The following is a 22,391-nucleotide window of genomic DNA, read 5'->3' as shown; positions in this document are numbered from 1 at the left end:
TGAATTTCTTTTGTAGTTTCTGACTCTTGTGTGATACTCAGGCCTTCAAGTTTAGTTCTGCTTCTTTTTTTGAACTTTATGTGTCTTTGTGGTTTACGTTTTGGGTATGAAGAGCTGGTTCGTTTAAGCTTCTGGTTCTCCCTTTTGATTTTATATTGTCGTGGCCGGATTGATTTTGTTTTCAGCAATTCCGTGGTGGCCCAATTCCAATGTGGGTCAGAAGTTTTCAGACTTTCTCCTTAGGTTTGGAATCTTCTAAGGATGATTTTGGCATCAGGAGCTTGGGTGTTGGACTGACCTGAGATCCTGGCCGTGGCCGTGCCACGCAGGGATGCAAAGGCAGATGGGGTGAGAAGAAGCCCCAAGATTTCCCAGGGAGTGGATTGAATAGCTGGTTTGTACTGGATGCAAAGGATCAGGGAGGGGAAAGGTAAGCCTTGGAGCCCCAGAAAGAGGCTGTCAGCCCCAGAAAGAGGCTGGCGGGTGTTGCAGGACCAGGGAAGTAGAGGGAGGTGAGGGCGGGCCCAGGTCCAGAAGGAGTGCTCCTGGGGCCCAAGGAAGGCACTAAGTTGCTCTGGGTGAGAAGGGTCAGGAAGCAGTATTGGTTCCCCATGGGTTTGGGGACCCAAGACTAGGAATGGCGCAGGGCCCAAACTAGTAGAGAACAGCAGGGGAGATGGAAGGGTGAATGAGGCCGGCGAAGTCAAGGCACGCAGGGGTCTGCGATAGACTTACCCCAAGAGAGGCCTGAGGGTAGGAGAGCAGGCTAGGAGAGTTAGTCGGTGGTGCATGTCCAGGGAAGCAGAGAGAGGTGAGGGTGGGGCCAGGTCCAGAAGCAGTGCTCCTAGGGCCCAAGGAAGGCACTAAGTTGGTTTGGGTGAAAAGGATCAGGAAGCAGCACTGGCTCCCCACATGTCTGGGGCCCCAAGACTAGGAATGGCACAGGGTCCAAACTAGGAGTAGAGAACAACAGGGGAGATGGAAGGGTGAACGCAGCTGGGGGAGTCAAGGCGCGGAGGGCTGCACTATAGATTTACCCCAAGAGAGGCCTGAGGGCAGGAGAGCACGCCAGGAGAGAGCTTATACTCTTTTCTGCAAAAAAGTAAAGCAGTCAATGACCATCTTTTTACCTCCTGTCCTACTTTTCTGTTCCTCTCTTCCATCTTGATGCTTGTGTGCTCTGTACTTCACTTATAATTGCCTGCCTGCTCTTGTGGTCATAGAAAAAGCTTGCCCCCCTGGAGGGACACTGCTTCTTATAAAGCATGCACTTGGTCGAAACTTGCTGGCTGAGACAGAGAATCAAGTATTTGGGGCACTGTTGGAACTGAAGGGCAAAGTGTGTCTAGTAAGTCAGTCAGCAGCAAGGTTTATTGGAGCACAAAGAGAGCTGATGCCAGAGAAAGACACTAGAAAAGAAAGTTCAAAAGTACATTAAATTAAAAAATAAAAATAGGATATCCAAACACACACACACACACACACACACACAGTACTAGAGCCTGGAAGCTAGATCCAAGTTTGGGGGCCAGAATGTCCAGTCACAGAAATGAAAGGCAAAGTAAGTCAGTGACAACCAGGGGAGATTCTTTATGAGGTCTAAATACCGATAAAAGAAACCCACTTAGATGGAGGCCATTTCTGTCCAAGCTATCAGTTGTGAATTGTCTGTCATACAATTATTTTTGGACTGTGCCTTGTTAGTCTGTTTGACTTAAACTGGCCGTATACATTCCTCTGGTTGTCAACTAACATCTAATCTTAACAGACATTTTGTTAGACATTGCACTTATCTAATCTTTTAAAATGTACAAAATGCTTTTGTAGCCATTACAATCCAGCACCAGTTCCATGAGGGACTGTGGAAGGTGCCATCATAGCCAAATAAAGAAGCAAAATAAAGAAGCAAAAACTCAAAATAAGCTAAGTATTTGTGCCTGAGTTCAGAGGCAATTGACAGAGTCAGAGATAAGACCATTTTTTTTTATGCAAGTTCAATTTACCGGTTTTTAATTTTAAAATAGATACTTGATAATGATATTAGGAGTTATCTTTCCTGGTACTACTTACTTTTTCATCACCATTCTGAAAAACGGGGAAGTATCTAATATGAGTAATGAGTATTTGGGGTATTTCTGTAGGAGATGAAAGATATTATGGAGCAGGAGATTCTATCTACTTCTCAAGTCATAACATATACATGGCAGCCAGGTCTGTGTCCTGAGACTAGCCCTGATCCTTGAACTATATTTTTTATACTCGTTGAGCTGAAGTGAGTGATTCAGGATCGTCTTTGTCCTGTTGCTTGACAGATTGGGCAGCTTGGCATAGTTATTAAAAACAAGGACTTTGGAGCCTGACAGCTCGGGTTGTAATTACAGATTTGCCTTGTACTGACTGTATAACCTAAAGCAAGTTCTTTTAATTCTCTTCCTCAGTTTTATCCTTTTTGAATAGAGCAATTGTAGTATTCTTCACATCATAGGAAGATTAAATTATTATGTATATGTGTGAATAATGGGTTTAAGTAGTGCTTGATGCACAGTAAATGCTGTGGAAATTTACCTATTTTTTTCATTATTGCCAGTATTTCTATTAGACATCCTTCTGTTGAGGGCTGTGTCAGACCCATGTATACATGTGAGTGTTTTGGGATAGGCTAAGGTTAAAAGTGAGGTCTTTGCACAGATACATGCATTGGACAGGGAGCTTACCTATGACACCACACATACCTCAGGATGCCTGACTATTACTACTTTCAATACATTTGAGCAATCTGTAGACACATTGGGCCACAGCATTTCAGGGGAAGTTGCTTCCATCTTGTGAAGGTTACATAATTATATTCACCAAATTGCATAACAGAACAATGTCCCTGTGGACCACAACTGCCAAGCATTTCTACCTTTCATAGGTACAGATTATGTGTAATTCTCTGAAATTTTTATGAGAGGAACTATTCATTTTTTCCCCTGAATAATTGATGGGAAGCAGATGCCTCCTTCCCTTTGCCATGTTTCTAAGACAGGGTGCGATCCCAGAGAAAGAGTGGCTGAAATCAAATCCTTGAGAATTTCAGCCTCTTTCTGAACTTGCTCCAGGAAACCTTTCACAGTTGCTCAGCTCCCACTGGTCTCTCTGCCTCTGATCTCCAGAGCACTGACTGCCACCCAGTTTGGCACTTAATTATATATGGCCTAATGTGAAATCTCCCTCCCCAATTATAGCCCACTCAAAGTATACCCCTGTTCTCCCAACAAAGTCCTGACTGAGACAGTTGATATTTGAGAGGGAGAATTGAAGTCATAAATTAACTATTTATTGTCCATAATCCTCTTCACTTTATCCCTCTATCCAGTCTGATTCCTGTCACCCCCCAAACTGCGAAACTGAACTATTTTGTTTTCTTCTCCTATTTCACCCTACTCCCTTAAAATGGCCATTTATAGAGTATTGGTTCATCAAAAATGCTAGCTTGAAGTTTTATGTTTTCTTGCTGCTTTGTATTTTTAATTTAAAGCTACCTCAGATCTTTGATGGAAGGAATAAACTGTGTAAATAAGGAATGTTCTAGTTTGGTTTCTGTTGCTGTGATAAACACCATGACCTAAAGCAATTTGGGGAAGGAAGGGTTTATTTCATCATACAACTCCCAGGTCACAATCCACTGCAGAGGGAACTCAGGGCAGGAACTCAAGGCAGGAATCTGGAGGCAGGAATGGAAGCAGAGACCATGGAGGAACTCTGCTGACTGGCTTGCTCTTTTGGCTTGCTTAGCTTCCTTTCTTATACAGCCCTGGCCCACCTGCCCAGGGATGGCACTGCTCACAGTGGGATAGGCTCTCCCATATGAACCAGGAATTAAGAAAATGTCCCAAAGACATGCCCACCAGCCAATCTGATGAAAGAAATTCCTCAGTTGAGGGTACTTCCTCCCAGGTGTATCAAATTGTCAACCATGATTAGTCATCACAAGGAGCAAATACATATATAAATATTCAATGTGAATTCCTAGTTAAAGTAGACAAAACTGTCTTCATAATCCAAAGGGTTTGCCTGATGGGTGGTCTGGGAGTAGAAAGAAGGGCCGTTGTTGAGAGCTATGGGTTTTTGAATGCCTATAGCTTCTGAGGTGTCAAAAATGTAAAGAAATTGAGAAAATTAGATAAATTTAAGGCAGTGAATGGGGAAATGAGCTGACTGCCTTCTAAATCTCCCTCCATTTTGTGCTTTCTAAGTGTCACCTCAGCTCAAAAAATGTAAGTTGAATTGTTCTCTCCTTCTTGGTAGAAGGATACCAGCCATGGATAACAAGAATGCAGTTTCAAACTTTTGTATATGGTTTACTGCTCACGTGTGGTTAATTGTACTAGCATTCTGCTGCCATTTTGGATGATACCTTTTGGCATAAATGTTCAGCATTTTACTTACTATATTAGAATGTATGCCTTTATCAGGTATATGATACATGTGGTCTGTATGCATGAAAGTAGGAATAAAAATATCTTCATGGCCAGCTGTGTGATTTTTTTTGTGATCTTGGTCTTGGGGTGGAAGTTTACTTTAAATATGTTGTAGAGTGGGGTCCTGAGTGCCAAGGCCTTTTGAGACACCTTGGTAGTATGCATTAGTAACCAGGAACTAAAAATGAGTCTTCTAGCTGCAATGTAGAGACCAGTAGGTTTTGGTGTAATAGCTAAATTAATTATGACATCATGATTCTGGGAATCAATAAAAAAGTATTAATTTTTTTCTCTTAAAGTAACATCTGGAAATCCAGATTTTAGTGAACAAATTAATAGGCTACTTACTCTGTAAAATGACTCACAGAGATTCCTTTAAATGGTAAACTCCTATGGGATGCTTGAAATACAGGTTGATTTGTTTAAAAAAATACTTTTCACTTTATGTGCAGCACATTTAGAAAGAAGTCTATTATATAAAGAATGCTACATGTAAATCACGGCTTACGGTTTGGTTGAGGATCTAACAGAATCTACTTGTCCAACTGAATTCACTTCTATCTTTGTTCAGGAAAGTCTTATTTTGACTTTGGGAGCTGAAGGTAATTAGATTAGGATCTTTAAAAAAGTCAACAGAGTAGTACCATTCATTCTGCCTCCTGCCATGGTGGTCTCAGACAACCAGATTGTTGTTACAAGGGAGTCATAATGGTCTCAATGGTCTTTTCTATGCATTTCTTCCCTGAGGGTATTAACCCAAAGTGTGGTATTTAATTTTTTTGATAGAGTATATGAATTCCCAAGAAGAAATGAGTGATTTCTGGTAATATGTGAATCACACTGAAAAACAACTGTGGGATTTTCAGGCAAATGTGACCATCTTTGCGATCTCAGGAAATTAGTACAGTCTTAAATGCTTTATGAAGTTAGTGTTAAGACCCCTTAAAGCATAAGTGAGAACACTATTACTTTAGTATCATGTTCTGCTGTTTATGTCAAACCCATATGTCCTAAGCAAGGAGGCATCCTGAGGCCCTGCTGGTGTAGGGCGGGAGATCCATGTTTTGGGGTAGATGGGCAGGTAAGGATGTCTGTCCTGTGTTAGCAGGATTTCTACTAGTGGCTAGAGACAGAGAGACGTATCCAGTCTAAGAGAAAAAGGAATGGTTAAGATGGATGGTGTATAGGTTACTTTGCTTGTTCCTGTGATTCAATAGCTGACAAAACCAACTTAAGGAAGGAGGACATATTTTAACTTATGGTTTGAGAGTATAGCCCTAATGGTGGGGAACTCACAGTAATAGGAGTTTAAGGCAGCTGGTCACACTGTGAACACAGTCAGGAAGCAGAGAGAGATGAAAGCTGGTACTCAGCTTACTTTCTCCTTGTTAATCAGATCTAAGCCTTTGGAATTGTGCTGCCTACTTTCAGGGTGAGTTTTCCCTGCTCAGTTAAAAATATTCAGGATATACCCTCACAGACATACAAAGTATATGTTCATGATGATTCTAAATCACATCAAGATGGCACCAAGATTCACATCACAAATGGGGTCTGGAGCTCGTATTCAAGGTTGGGATTCCATGCAGAAGATAATATGAGGGGAGAACTTAGAGAAGAAGCACAGTGTTATAGTCTCCATCTGAGATGTTCCCCAAAGGTTCATGTGTCAAATTCTTGGTTGTCAGCTTTTGAAAAATGATTGGATCCTGAAGCCTCTGACATAATAATTAGATTCATATTTTGATGGTATTACTGGGAGGTGATAGAAAAGTGAAGGTTCACCAACCCAACACTACCTCCTACTTGGAGAAAGTAGGTTACTATGACCAGTCCTTGGAAAAGATATACCTTATTATCCCCAACCACTTCCAGTCTGCCATGAGGGGAACCTAACAGCTGTACTTTATCATGCGTTCTTTGCCATGATGGTCTGCCTCACCTCAGACTGAGAGAAATGAATCCAGCTGACCTTGAACTAAACCATCTGAAACTGTGAACCAAAATAAATCTTTACTCTTCTAGTTTGAGCTTCTCTGATAGGTGTCACGGTGATGAAAAATTAACATACCCAGTCATGCAAATAAGAGTATCATTTCCTGCATATTACACATTTTACATAGTCTTTGCAACATATCTATGAAGCAGTTTATTGTTTTATTTTTATATTCACGCTAAAAATGTGGGAGGTGGTATATGTGCACATGTCTGTACATGCATATGGAAGCCAGACATCTCTATCTGGTGTCTTTCTCAATCACTTTCCACCTCATTTTTTATTTATGTATTTATTTTTTTATTTTGTCTTTTTGAGACAGGGTCTCCCTGTGGCCCCAGCTGGCCCGGAACTTGCTACATAGACCAGGCTGGCCTTGAACTCACAAAGACTCACCTGCCTCTGCCTCCCAAGTTCTGGGATTAAAGGTGTATGCCACCACGCCTGGCTTTCCACCTCATTTTTTTAAGACAAGGTTTCACAGTGAACTCGGAGCTCACTGTGGTGGCTAGATTGGCTGGCCAGCAAGCCCCAGGTATCCTCTTACCTTGCCTCCCCAGTACTGGGATTACAAGCACATGCTGTCACACCTAGCTTTTTATGTATCTTCAGAGGATCCAAATTCCTCATGCTTCCATAGCAAGCACTTTACAAACTGAGCTATCTCCTCTACCCCTGCAGTGTGTTTTTTAAAAATACTAACCAGTTCTCCATGGATACCAACTGAGTGTCCAACAATTGAATTAAATTCCAACCACTATTTACTTAGATTACCAGATTTCACAGGTTATAGGCCTTAGTCCCATAAGACTTTCTCATCCTCAGATAGCCACAAATAGGGTCCTTGAATGACCCACTCCTCTTTCCAGCTTATTTTCAATATGGGAATTTCTATAACTCTCAAGTTTCATAATTTGATAATTCACATACCTAAAGAAAGCACTTTTACTTTTGGTTACCACTTTATTATATCATACAATTAAGTAACAACCAATGGAAGAGATGCATAAGATAAAGCATGAGGGGCGTAGGATGGGGGAGTAGATACAGAGATTCCATTTCTTCTCTCCTTGTACAGCATGTTTATCCATCAACCTGGAGTCTCTCCAAGTCTCCTCCAAGAATTTTTATAAAACTTAATTTCTAGCTTTCATCTCTTCTCTGGAGATCTGACAGTCAGACTGAAAGCTTCAATTTTTTAATCACATTTAGTACTTATGATCAGTTATCATCTTGATGTAATCTAGGGACCTTATCAACTTCAGCTCAATAATATAACCTCAGGCTTGATCAAAAAGGACTTGTTATGAATAGTAAGGCACTCCTATCATTTAACAAATTCTAAGAGTGTTAGGAGCTTTGTGCTAGGAACCAGGAACAGGAAATATGTTTAAAATGAGAGAAAGTCTATCCTTCATTATACCACTGGTAGCTATTTGCTATTATTTGTTTTACAGATAAGAAATTTAAGATACACAGAGCTGAAGTAGATTGCTCATAGTCACATTCATACAGTAAGTGGTAGTGCCAAAAACTGAACCCAAGTGTGGCTGCTGTCACATGTACCTAAGCTACTATTCCTGCCTAAACCACACACACACACACACACACACACACACACACACACACACACACACACACAATTATGTCATGACATAGTTTGGAGGTGAGAACTGCTGAAACTCAGAAAACTTCATACACATACAGTGGTTAGAATAGACAAGGTTATAGATACTAGAAGATGGAGAGAATAAAACTCTAAGACAATAAAAGAAAAAAAAGCTCTGTATTGCTAAAACCACCAAGTACTAAAGGTACTAACACTGAGGGTCATTTTTCTTTTTCTTTTAAATCTAGGCATAACTGGATACCATGTGACTCCTAGATACGTAAGAAGCATGCGTTTAGGAAACAGATTTTAATTAGCAAGGGGAAGTTGAATTCATAACAATTTTATGGAGTATCTGCCTGCCATTTTCAGGTATTTTCCTAGAGATATCGAAAGAAGAAAGAAAAATAACTTTGGTAGAAGTTAAACCTGTAAAAACACTAGTCCAGAGGTCACCAGGTCAAAATGTGTCATCTTCTTAGGATCAAAACAATTATCTTGTGAGCTGTGTTATTCACTGCCAATCATTGACTTACAGAATTTTCCTTGTGTGTTCTTGGAAATAAACCCTTGAGTTTCATCTCCCCAGTTCCCATGGTTGCCTAGATAGGAAAATCTTGAGGATTTGGTTAACCTATGTTGGTTGTCATCCAGAAAGACCTGAGATTCCATTAGTAATAGGGAGAAGTGAAGCTGTAGTTATTCTCTTGGTTATCATGTGTTTATTAACTGAATGGTTACTGAGGGCCAGATACTGTACTAAGTATATCTTAGAGAAAAGCAAATACTATTGCTGGGAAGAGAATAAAATTTTTAACATAATTTATTTATTATTTTTATTTTATGAGTATGAGTGTATTGCCTGCATGTTGATAGTTGCACCCATGTCGTGCAATGCCTGTGTAGGTCAGAAGAGGGCATCGGATTCCCCTGGAACTAGAGATATGGATGGTTGTTAGCTGCCATGTGTGTGTTGGGGACCAAACCCAGGTTCTCTGCAAGAAGAGCCAGTGCTCTTAACAATTGAGCCATCTCTCAAGCCCCATATTTTTAAAAAATTATTTTTATTTTATGTGTATGAGTGTATTGCCTGCATGTATATGTGTATTGCCTGCATGTATGTATTTGTACCTGTGTTGTGCAGCATCTGTGGAGATCAGAAGAGGGCATTAAATCCTTTGGAAGTGGAATTATGGACAGTTGTTAGCTACCATGTCGGTGCTGGGATTCAAACCTGGGTCTTCTGCAAGAGTAGCCAGTGCTCTTAACTCCTGAGCCATCTCTCCAGCCCTGGGAAGAAAATGATATTGTGTGGATGAAAAAGTCTAGGTGAGTATAGAAAGGAAGATGTAGAAGAACCTGTGCCAACATATTTTGAGTTGGATAGGGCTGGAGTCCTAATGCAGGTAATACCAGCAGTTGAAAATGTATCCTTTTGGAAGAGGGCTTGGCTGCTTAAAAGAACCTTACTAGTGTGGACACCAATCTGAAATAGTTAGGGCATATATATTAAGGAATTATTATACTCTTGAGCTCAGTAGAGGATATTTAAGTAAAAGGATGGGTCACGAGACAGCTCAATGAAGGGGGAAGAACATTGAATTGAGAGCCAGGAGATCTGGATGCCCATTCAATATCTGCCATGAACATTTTGTATGATTTTCAGCAAACCATATAACATCTTTGGATTCTTAGAGTCAATTCTCTGTAATACAGGAAGTTTATATGACAGAATGCATGAAATCTGGTGGGGGGGCTGTGGGGGTACAGATACGGAGTGGGACTAAATATGATTAAGATGTATTATATGAAACAAAAATTCAATAAAAACAAAAATAAAAATGGATAAAAATTTCTAAGCTAGGAGAGAGAGAGGGAAGGGGGGCTTGTTTGATCTTATCAAATATCCACTCTATAATCAAGCAAAGCAGCAGCTGAAATCGACTCCTGATTCCTTGCTTGCTTTTTGGCACCTTATCTTATTCCTGTTGTCCACAATGAAGAATTTTGTTATTATCCTGGCCAAAGTACAATCTGAGTTGGAAAATTCTGGGATAGCTGATATTCTGGATCCTTCCAGCTCTAAATGTCCATGGTTTTCTGTCAGTGTATATGTGGGTTTTACATGTATTAATATCAGCCTATATAAAAGTTTGTTGGTAGTCAGCCAGAAGGTGTTTATGCCAGATATGAGGGAAAGATATTGTAATATTAAGGACTTTGCAGATTACTGGAATTAAAGAGAAAGTGATTATTGTATTTAAATTGATAGAACACAGCAAGTATGTGGATCTCATCTGTTAAGAAAAGAGAGATGCTAAATGGACAGAACTCATAATGATCAATATTACTGCTATCATTGTTATTTTCATAATTGCTTAACCAGGTCCTTTGTGTAAATTACATTTTCAATGAATCTATGAAACATCTGTAGCTTTGTCATCCTAATTTTTTAGATAAAATTGCGGCTTAGAGAAGATGGAGCCTTTCCCTACACAGCAGGAGAAAGGGAGTTTGTTTTTAAAAGATACTGAAAGCTGCAGAAACAACAGTAGGTTGGGCTTGAGTTAACTAAAGAGAATATGCCTTGGCTTTGAAACAAAGATAAGACCTGGAACCCTGAAGAAAGGGCTTAGGTGTCTCCAATGACTAGGAGTGGTAGCTGATTAACTTGGAGGAGAAACAAGGTTTTCATGCTTGAGACTTTAACTTATGTGAAAAGATATCAAATTTATTTGACTTTGTTTTGTTTGGAGGATCCATCATTTTCTCCAAAGGATTACTTTTTGTTTTCACTGTGAATTTTTTTGTTAGTAATGGGATCCATAAACTGGATTTCCACAGTTTTCCTGTAGAGAAAAATGTACCATTTCTATATAGACACATTTGCTCATAGAAATTAAGTGTTGAGTATGATAATAATTCCCCTTTAGGGATGTACTGTACAAGATTTATTGACTTATTTCATGTTCACTATAGTTGAACATCATTTAAATTCATTCATCTTTAGGACTATTCTTTTTAGTAGATGTCTGGGCTGTAATCAATAGTTTTATATTTAGTGTAAATTTAATTGTAACCAAAAGATAGAGTGCTTCTTTGTCATGGCTCTTTATTGTAAAGAGAAGTTATGGTTTCTATGATGTAACCAGAATAAACAGTGATTTTCAGTATTCCTACTCTGCTTTCAAAAAAGTTACAAACACTCATTTTATAGCATGGCTAAGAAGCATAGAATTCAACTTCTCATGAATAAGAAACTGATGGATTATGTGTAAGCATGACAGAAATTATTTAGGAATAGAGTGCTCACTCTAGTTCCATCTTTCAAAAGATCTGCCATTAAGCAGTCTGAAGAGACAAATGCAGATGTTGCCACAGGTCCCAGCTGGCCCTCACTTCCATCTGTTCTGAAATTATCTCCATTAAAGCAACCCTGAAATGCCAGGCTTAAATAAACAGATATTATCTGGAAAAGGGAAAAGGAATATTGACTGATATGGTCGTATGCAGATCTTGTGCAGGCAACCACAGCTGTTGTGAGTTCATGAGTGCAACATATCCAGGAGACACTATTTTGGAGTAGTCCTTCTGGTCCTCTGGCTCCTACAATATTTCTGTGATGCTTTGGGTGCAGAGTTGTGTTATGAAATTCTCAGAATGAATGAATGAATAAATAAAGAGAAAATGACTCTGTTCATCATTTTCTAGGCATTTCAAGAAGGTTTACCACATTAGTTGATTGTTACCTTGGAATATGCAAATAGCTTAGCCCTCAAAAGATTTTCTGTATAGTTAATGATGGTTAGAAAGCTAGAAAGCCAGGGGACATAAAGTTTAGCCTCTCTTTGCCCTGTTATAATCTAGAGATGTGACTTGAGCTATGTTACTACACTTTCTGAACCTTTGTTCTTACAACTATTATGGCAGGCTGAATATGTCAACTCTTAATATACCCATGCCCTAATCCCTGGGAAATGGCTGTTACTTTATATGGCAAACTGGACAAGTACAGATGTAGATAACTTAAGGATTTTGTTCTAAATTATCTAGATGACATCAGTGTCATCAGAACAGTCTATAGGAAGAAGCCAGAGGAGTCAAGAGGAGGCTGTATAATGATGCAAAGGTTGGAATAATGTGCCTTGAAAGAAGAAGTGGCTATAAGCCAAGGATTGCAGGCAACCACTGGAAGCCTGCAGGGGTTGACAGGTGATTAAATCAGTGAAACGAACCAGATTGTATTTTATGAAGACACATTTGTCTTCCATATTGACTACTATGACAATATAGTTTTGCAAAAAATCTCCTCCATATCATCTCTTGAAATATATGATCCATATTCATCTTTGTTCTACTTTTTGCAGCATGAATAAAAAGAATTTTTTACCTTCTTCACTAGAGTAAAAACACTATGACAAATACAATGATAAGCGGTCCCTGATGCCCAACTATTGTGTTGGGGAGACAATAGGGAATGGTGAAGAATGTGGCTGTATAGAGAACGCATGCCCAGTCTAGTGAGGGCCACATCTATACAGCTGTGTCTCCAATTATCACCATAGGTGAATATGTGCCAAGAATGGGTAGAGTTTCTGAAAACCCTTTTTAGATTTAGTCTCCCTATGTAGCTGGGACTGGTACGAATTCACTACCTAGCCCATTCTGATTTCAGATTCAATATCCCCCTGTTCTGCCTCCTCAGTACCAGGATTACAGTTGTGCAGCACCATATCTTGTGAATTTGTGACTTTTTTCAAGAAAAGACAGAAATGCAGACTTTTATGTGAAATGGATCCTATTTTGAAGGTTAGAAGATTTTTAAAAAGATACAGGAACCAGGTGTGGTGGTGCATGCCTTTAATCCCAACACTTGGGAGGCAGAGGCAGGTGTGGTCTACATGATGAGTTTCAGGCCTGCTGGGGCTAGAGGGAGACTGTGTCTCAAAAAGACAAAAAAAAGCCATACAAGACAAAAAAAGATACAAGATACTGAATGGGCCTCTAAATCATGTCTATAGAAGCTAAATTACTTTATTTGACTTTAATTAGAAAATTTTCTTTTCTCCTTTATCTTCTATCACTGCAAAGTATGGATTTGAATGTCTTAGTTTGAAGCAAGGGTGGGAATAAAAGTCAGATTCATTTTACAGGCAAAGAATGAATTTGAAGCAAAGGAAAAGAAAGAAAGGGGAAAAAAACATAGATACTTGTATCCATGCACTCCACATATACCATATAAATATTGTCAGGGATGTCTCTTTCTCCCAAACAATAAATTAGGACACATGATCTGAAAGTGAGATACAGAATTTGAATGTGGGAATGTCCAGGACGATCTGGGACACATACTACATATCTTTATGCAAATAGAAATAAAATGCATTAAGGACACTCTGTCTTGCTTCATTTCTACATCGTTGTATCCCTATCCCCACCATAAGGGATTTTTTTGTGTGTTTATGGTTTTTAATACCTTTCTAAATGAAACTCTTCAGATGAACCTGCCTTCTAATGAATTGAAAATAACAAAAGGCCTATGTTTGCCATGATTTTCTAAACCTTCAGCTCTGGCTCTTCAGAGAGCTAAGGATCTGGCTGAGTGTACCTTGCACTAGACCCCTGTCTGCAATGGAGAAGAAGGCCCAGGAGTTAGGGTATAAGCCAACTTCAGTGTGCTTTCCTGTATTGGCTGCCTTTAAGCAATGTCAGCTTACAGGGGGAAGTGCAGAGGGAAGAAGCATGGCTCATCCAGAATTAAGGCCCTTCTCTGAGAAGAGTCTATTTCTGCTTGAGAGCTGTTTTGTTTTGGATGGCTACTGGAGACCAGACTGCTGGTTGCTGAGTTCAGTGGAGAGATTAAGAAGACAGCAGTGAGGTTGTGAGGTCTGTTTATTTGAGTCTCAGCAAAAATTCAAAAGCCTCAGTTAAAGTCCACAAGTGGTAGCTTCCTAGAGAACAGGAGAGACCTTAGATATATGCTGTTCTCAAAAAACATGTGCTACATAAGGCTCACTTGTTACCAGCAGGAGCCTTGGCCTAGTTCCTCTCTGAGGCCCTCCAGCTCTGACCTTTCATTGTTTGGTAGTACTTAGAAAACCCAACCTGAAAGCTAAACACTTTAAATCCCTGAAAGGATGTCAAGTGGGTGTGTGGCCAGACAGCATCTAGAAAAAAATAAGGGACATTGCTCTGAGGGGGCACAGGAAAACCAAAACTGAAGAGAAACCAGGGATGGCAGACCTTCACGTGACTCTATTGCCTTTCTTTCTCAGCCTTATTTGTATTCTTCCTAACTTTTTTACAGACCAGTTTTTATCAAGATATCCTTAAGGACAGATAATATCTAAATCTTTAATAGTAATTGCTCACAATCTTTTCAGTGTTTTTTTCTCATCTGTTAATAAGCCATGTGGGACTTGCTAGATTCGATTTAGATTTGTTAGGAATCTCTGACTTCACTTTTTAAAGTGCTGAAGAATAAACTTGCATTGGAATGGGGTGTGAGGTGGACTGAGGTAGTGCTGTTTCTTGAACTTTGATTTCCTACTCATGTCTATTAAAAATGAGACCAGAGAGCAATGTACATTTGCTTAATGGGATTTTCCCTGGTTGCTTATTCATTCACTTACCTGATGGTAGTGTTTGTTGATTATTTTAGAATATGTACATATATTGAGATGCTTGGTTTTATATGTGGGTTTAATTGGCTCATGGAATGTTAGACCCAGAAATAATACATGAAAGGATCTTCTTCATCAAAGCTCTCATTTTGCAGATCACAAGATAGGTCCAGGGAGGAGAAGTGACAGAGTGATTTATTGGTATAGCTAACACAAAAACTCAGAGCTCCTTTTTGTTTTAAATCCAGACATCTTTATGTTTATTGTTTTCTAATGTATAATAGCTACATAGATCAATTATGAAAGTGCCATGACTCTGATACTTTCCTTCCTAATAAGCCAGTAAATAATTGTGAAATTAGTATAAATGAGAGTTACTATAGAAAATGCTGCCATGGAAAATTATACTTCCTAGATGAAACCTGATCATATTTAATAGGAGTTCTCAGACTTATTAGTCAATGGGAGCATTTAAGGTGTTCATATATTTGCCATCTTTACCACCCCTAGTTATTAATATTTGGTTAGGTATGTATAATTGAGGCAAATGTCCAAAAAATTCATGTTTAAAGATCAGTGTTATGCTTTTTGAGATTAGCACCAAGTATGGAGTAGTTGCTCAATAAATACAGAAATTTGGGTCCATATACTTGTGGGTTCTGTATCCATGGATTCAACCAAACACTGAGAGAAAATATTCCAAAATAGTGCACCCATACTGAACATATCTAGATACTTTTCTTGTCATTGTTTCTAAAACAATATAGTATATAGTATAAATGTCTACGTGGCATTTGGGTTGTATTAGGTGTTTTAAGTGATGTTAACATGATTTAAAAATGCAAGAGGATGTTTACAGGTAGTATGCAAATATTATGCTATTTGCATATTAAAGCCAATCTCTTGCCAATACTGAGGGAATCCCTTGACAATTAGGTAATAAACTATTAATTTCTTTTATCTTTTCGTGGTGCTAAGGACTAAGCCCAAGGCCTAGCATATGCTAGGGCAAGTGCCCTACCACTGAGTTACAGCTTCATCCCAGGGACTACTGTATTGAATAAAATAAATGCATCATTGCAATTAGGTTTTGTTGTTCTATCCTTCAGCCTAGACTTCCCAGGAGAAGCAGGTCTGTCCACATGCCCTTAGCTATAGGAAATCTGCTACTTTTTTCTATTGCAGCAGCAAAAGGAAAGGACTATGGCAAATTTTCTAATGGCATCTGTAGGGTGTACAGAGAGGGCTTAGAAAATCACACCTGATTAACAAAATGTTCTGGGTCAATGTCAAATAAGCATTACTGTAAGGAGTCTGCCAAGGTAAGCAGGAGTCTTAGTTTTTGGTTATTTGGATGATATTCATTCCTAAACTCCTCTATTTCTCTTATAAGACAAAAGATCACTGAATACAGTGTTTTGCAAATAATCCTGCTTTTGTTAATGGTAGCAGAAAATATATGCTGATCCTCTAGCAGATCAAGCAATAGTCTGTATTGGCTTCTTGAGTCTAAATAATTTTTGTTAAAGCTTATCCTGTATTTTTAAGAGTTATGAGAATTAAAAAATTACACGACATCTCTGTTTCAATTGAAAATTATTTGCTATCAAATTTTTGGATGAAATTTCTGCTCAAAATCATGGGCCATGTTTATATTCTGTGGTATTCCCTGGGATAACCAGGTCACACTATAATAGTCCTATTTGAGGAAGAAGGAACCAGTATATCCAGCCCATTGAAGCATGACCATTGTTCTTACTCTGGGGAAGCTGTGGTCCCTAGTTGCTTTAGTATATAAGATAGTAGCTTTCAAATAGTTTCAAAAGCCCCATTCAAGTAATATCATCTTCAAAACAAAGCTGAAACGGGGAGCAAATATGTTAGAATTTGGTTTGTCAAAACAATAAGTTGTAGTTCCAGAAGCTTACTCCCTTAGATAAGGGAGTTCTTAAAAGAATGTTAAAAGATATTTGCACGAGCACAAACCTATCCAGATCTGGTACCTTCCATTCACTAGACATTCACTTCACACATGTTGTGTGACCACTACCTGCCAGAAACTGCTTTTGACACTGCTGATGTAGCAAAGAATAAAACCTATAAAATGCTCCTGCTGTGATTGAACTAATGTGTGTTAGTCAGCTTTCTTTTGCAAAATACTTTAGATAATTGACTTGATAAGGAGGAAAGGTTTATTTCAGCTCATAGTTTTAAAGATTATGGTCAATGGTTGTTTATCCTGTTGCTTTTCAGCCTATCTCGAAGCTAATCATCATGGCTGGAGGGTGCATGGCAGAGAAAAACTACTACCTCAGGGAAGATATAAAACAAAGAGACAAGAAGGAGATAGGGCTGCAATATACCCTTCATGGCACATCCCAATGATTTAGCTTTCTTTCACTGGGTTCCTCTCCCAAAGGCCCCATCAGCCCTTAGTAGTACCACAGACTGAGAATCTAGCCTCTAATGCATGGGCTTTTGGGGAATATTTATTGAAACCACAGTATAAACTTTAGTGGAGTAGTCAGTCAGTTAACATGCTACATAAATAGAAAGCATGGTTTGCTAACTATCCTTAGTCTTTAGGTGAATTGTAGAACAGGGAAGGGGTATTGCAAGTGTCTGGGTATTTGTTTTGCAATTTTAGAAAGTGTGGCCAAGAAAGGTATCACTGAGACAAATTTTTAGTGAAAGTCTAAAGCAAATGAGGGTGCTCACCCTGTAGTGATCCAGAGAAAGAGCCTTCCAGAACACATGCAAAATCCTGAGGTGGGAGTATGCCCTGGCACATTTCAGGTACATCTGTGCTTTCACTGTGGATGAAAATAAACAGCCAATTGAGTTTTGAGCATATATTATTAATTTGAACAATATCTCCCTGACTTGTGAGTAGAGGTTAGATTGCTAATAGTCAGAATGGAGGAGGGAAACCTGTTAGTGGGTTTTTTTTTTCAGCAGTGGGAATTGAACTCAGGGCTTTATGTATTCCAGCCAAGGGCTCTACCACTGAACTATATCCACTAAATCACCAGCCTTTGTTTTTGTATTTTTTAGTCAAAGAGTCACTATGTAACTCAGGCTGGCTTTAGACTTGCAATCCTGCCTTTGCCTACTGCCTTTGACTGGGATTACAGTTACACACTAATATTCTGGGCATATTGGTAGTACTAGAATGTGATCAGTGGTCATCTCTTCCAATATAGCCAACCAGATTTTCCATCAACCAGATGTGGGGGTCTAAGAAAAATAAAGAAGAGATAAGAATGATGTTAAATATTTTGATTTCAGCATTTTAGAGACACTGGGGTTTCAATTAACTGAGATGGGAAGACTGAGGGAGTAGAAGGGTTTATGTCTGAGGACGAGACGAGTGAGGTTGGGAGTGCAGTGATACTATCAAGGAATTCATATAGGCATGTTAGTTAAACTTGAGATGTCTGCCATTAGCCAGGTAAAGATGATAGCTAAGCAATAGGATATGTTGATCTTGAATTCAGAACAAAGTTGAATCTGGGTATTCATGTTTTTCCATGCCTCTATAGTAAATGTGTTATATATCAGAAATACACCAGGAATTATCTTTGTAGAGAAGGCACATACCCAGAGGGTTCCTGGATTCCTGTCTCAGTTACTTGAGGCCACTTTCTAGTTGGCATATATACAGAACCCCCCCTGCTTTTCACCCTTAACCAACTGGGTTAGATAAACATGTCTACACTTTTTTTCAAGGACCCTTAGGGATAACTTTGAAACTGGGAAACATAGTTTCATGGAACTAAGTTTCATAATCTTGGATCCAGAACATTGCTTTTCAATTGCAATGACCTCCTTAGGGGGCCACAAAAACTTTGGAATAAAGTAATGAAAATTTGTTTAGTCACTAAGGCTGCCTTTGCTGAAGTAAGGGCAGAACACAAAGCTGGCATTATCCCACGTTGTAAATGGCTTTATCAAGAGGAAATCCTCTTCAAAGGAATGTTAAGGGCAGTCATGAGAGGAAAAGATGTTTAAAAAGTAACAGGCAACCCTGGGAGGAGGGGCAAAAAGTAGCTTTGCCTAGATCATAGGAGTTAAGTTTTCATAGTTCCTGTTCACAGGAACTTCAATTTAACAGTATCAGATGGCCAAGTTCTGTCACGTTATTCCAGTAGTTTCATCCTAGAGAAACTACTCATCTCCAGGTCTGAAGCATGGGAACTGGAACAGGGCCACTAGTCGTTTTGTACAAACAAATATCCTGCTGTCTAGAGGGTAGGAGGTGGGGAAGAGCAGGAGGTCAGGCAGGAAGAAGTTGTTGATAAAGTACAGGAAGAGTATTTTGTTTATTTTTCTTTGACAATTTCATACATGTATATAATGTATTTTGGTCATTTTCATAACCCACTACCCTCTCTCATCCCCCTCCCTCTCCTGCTGAACCTCTTCTTCAGGAACTAGTATTACTGGAAGTTCTAAAAGGGGAGAGCTAAGAGTGAATTAAAGACTTTAGCAGTGAATTGCATTTGAATAGCAAGGTGGATTTGGCTAGGCAGAAATGGGGAAAGAGACAATCTTAAAGGAAATGTCATGAACAAAGGGAGATATCTTCAGGGAAGAGTAAATTAAATTGGACAGGCTTAAAGTAAGTAAAAAGGCATGAAAAAGGAAGCCATAGTGTACTGTGGTTAGTCTCTGAATTCAGAGAGGTTTGAAGCCTTGCTCTGAGAATTACTCTATGACCTTGATCAAATCATTCCACATGCTTTATCTTCTGCTTCCTCAATGTAAAATGGAAATAATATTTGCATGATATTTGTGTTAAATGATCTGATAACTATGTTTTGGCACAATTCTTTTTTAGTTTTTGGCACAGTTCTCCCTAACCTATAAAGATGACTATGAAAGATAAAATAGCGAAAGAAATTACACTAAAATATTTATAGCAATTATCCTTGCATTGAGGGATTATGAGTAATTTGTCTCTATTATTCTATAAAGATTCACACACTGGTAGTTGAGAAAATACAAGAAGTTTTCCTTCTTTGTAAGAATGTGTGAAAGGCAGTGAAAAACAATAAAATTACAAAAATAGATTGAGCACTTTCGTGGTAAAGATTTGAAAATATGTTTAATGAGCTTTGAGATTTGGCTCAGTGCTGTTTCAGTGATTCCACAGACCTTTGATTTAATTTTCTACTTAAAATATATAGAAGCATGTGTTTTAGAGCTAAATGAATTATATTTTAAATAGATAATGTATAAAGGTTAATAGAGAGACAATTTATGCTACCACTTGTTCAGAATTTTAGTGAAGTCGCTTTGCCTTCTGTTAACTGTCTTACAGGAGGAAGTAAAGTTGTTGACATTTGTAGTTACTTATCTGTAAGAATTTTCTTAGTACTGAGCAACAAAAATGAAAAGTAAATAATTGAATATTAATATAATAATGCAGTTCCCTAACCATTCTTAAGATTTTTACATTTACCAGAACCTCATTTTTCTTCACTGATTGATTTTATAATACACAAATGTAATTATTTTAACTTATAAAATAAATTCATGCTAATGAAATTTTTGTCTGTCTTATATTTTGCAATTTTGTGTCATTTTTCATCTAGGAAAATTTGTTTTTGAAAAATTACAGGGACACATGAAAAACAATATGGTATAAGAATTAGGAGACCCTGAGAATTTCGGGGGTGGAGAAATATAAACCTTGATCTGTGCTTCTATAAAGTTCATTTGGAAGAAATGTGAGAGATATACTGAAGGGGGAAAGGGGAGAGATTAGAATCCGAGTCCCAACCAGGAGTTAGGGCAGTGCACATGGGATGAAAAAGATGGCTGAGAGAAATGCTGGCAGAGATTTACATGAATTGACAGGGCACTGGCAGAGGAGAGTCAAGTCATGACATGCTGAGGTCTCAAACCTAACCCCAAAATAATAACAATACTGACTTTTAAGATCATAGCTACAGGAAAAGAAGTAGATTTGGGGACTGAGGTCAGGAAATAAGTTCAGTTTGGAGCATGTTGTGAAAAGTGAGAGAGACATATCTAATCAACAGTTAGGGATATTGGTCTATAACTCATAATATTATTGAGAATTAGATTTGGGGGTGATCCAGCTAGAATAGATGAGGCCCCCAAATTTATAATGCAAACCATTAATAGAAGTAGAATATGTTTTTATAATTTGGGTCATTAATCTTCATATCAAATGACATCATGATGCCATTTTTAAAAAATTTGTTTCATCTTAGTTGAAGTAACATGGTTTCTTGGTCTGTGCTAGATAGTGAATTGGTATTACATGTGGTAGGGATTTTCCAGCATAATTTTGGAGACAAACTATGTGGGCATTGAAAGATCCATATCAAGCTTTGGTTCAACTTCATCGTGTGGAATTAATTAGCCCTAGTAGGATTAGATATGAAGGTAGTATAACTACATTCTTATTATTTATTTATTATTATTAAAATATTTTTGGTGTGAATGAATGTTTTGCCTACATTGTATGTAAGGGCACCACATGTGTGTGGTGCCATGGAAGCCAGAAGAGGGCATCGGATCCCTTGGAACTGGTGTTATGGATGGTTGTTATCTGCCATGTGGGTGCTGGGAACAGAACCTGGGTCTTCTGGGAAAACAGGAACTATTCTTAACCACTGAACCATCTCTCTAGCCCCAATCTGCCACAGACCACGAAGGCTTATGTTTCACTAGTGGGAATGTTTACTTATATGACAGAGGAAAATTAATTATAGATGTGACATAGAAAGCACATTATGAATAAGGAAAATTAATTATTTGTTAACAAAATGTGGCAGTGTGATGCCACATTATGGTGATGACTGATAAAAACATCCTAACCCTTAGCATCCATTTTAACCAACAGTGGGGATGGAACTGCTCTGAGAACTGTGCTATTGAACAAAGGCCTTCCTCTCTCTTTATTGAAAGAACCCAACATGAAATGGGGAGGCAAAAGCAGAATCCTATCAGAGAAGGATTTTGGAGTTTCTGACAAGCATTGACCTAGAACAACACACACAACCACAAACATGTTTTCAATGTAATTCTACCTGTTGTTTGCAACACAAATGGGGTGATTATCAGTGCTTCCAACAAATATCCACTGTTTTCAGCACTTGTTATTTTCAGAACGGTCTCTCTCTCTCTCTCTCTCTCTCTCTCTCTCTCTCTCTCACACACACACACACACACACACACACATTATTATTGATCAAAGGCAAAGAAAAGTCCTGAGGGATTAAAGCTATATGCTTAGATTACAAGAAGATCCCAAGGCATAGTAAGCTTGTTTCACATTATAAACAAGCTGAGATAGTGTTAAGTGATCTCAAAACATAAAACTAAAGTTTTTATTACAAGTTTAAATAAAAGTTATTTGTCTAAAATTTCCCCCCCAGATCTATTACTTATTATATTGTGATAGGTATATGATTTTGAATCCAAACTATAGTGGAAGTTTAAAACTCAACTAGCCCGTAGAGTTCTTCCAGTTTAACTTTCTAATTTAACATTCAATCCAAAGTCATACTTAATAGCAGAATTCAGAATTTGGGTCATGCTAGTGACTTTGCTATGAGAATGAAATTTGTAATTTTGCCTCAAAAAGCCTACAATAAGGTGAATATTTTTTATTCAGAAACACTTAGGAACAGAAGTATTTTGGATTTCAGATTTTATCAGTCTTT

The sequence above is a fragment of the Nannospalax galili genome, unplaced genomic scaffold (assembly GCF_000622305.1).
Source record: "Nannospalax galili isolate Female #2095 unplaced genomic scaffold, S.galili_v1.0 scaffold311, whole genome shotgun sequence".
In the NCBI taxonomy this organism is placed as follows: domain Eukaryota; kingdom Metazoa; phylum Chordata; class Mammalia; order Rodentia; family Spalacidae; genus Nannospalax; species Nannospalax galili.
The sequence above is the reverse complement of the archived record's forward strand: the minus strand, read 5'-3'. Positions refer to the sequence as shown.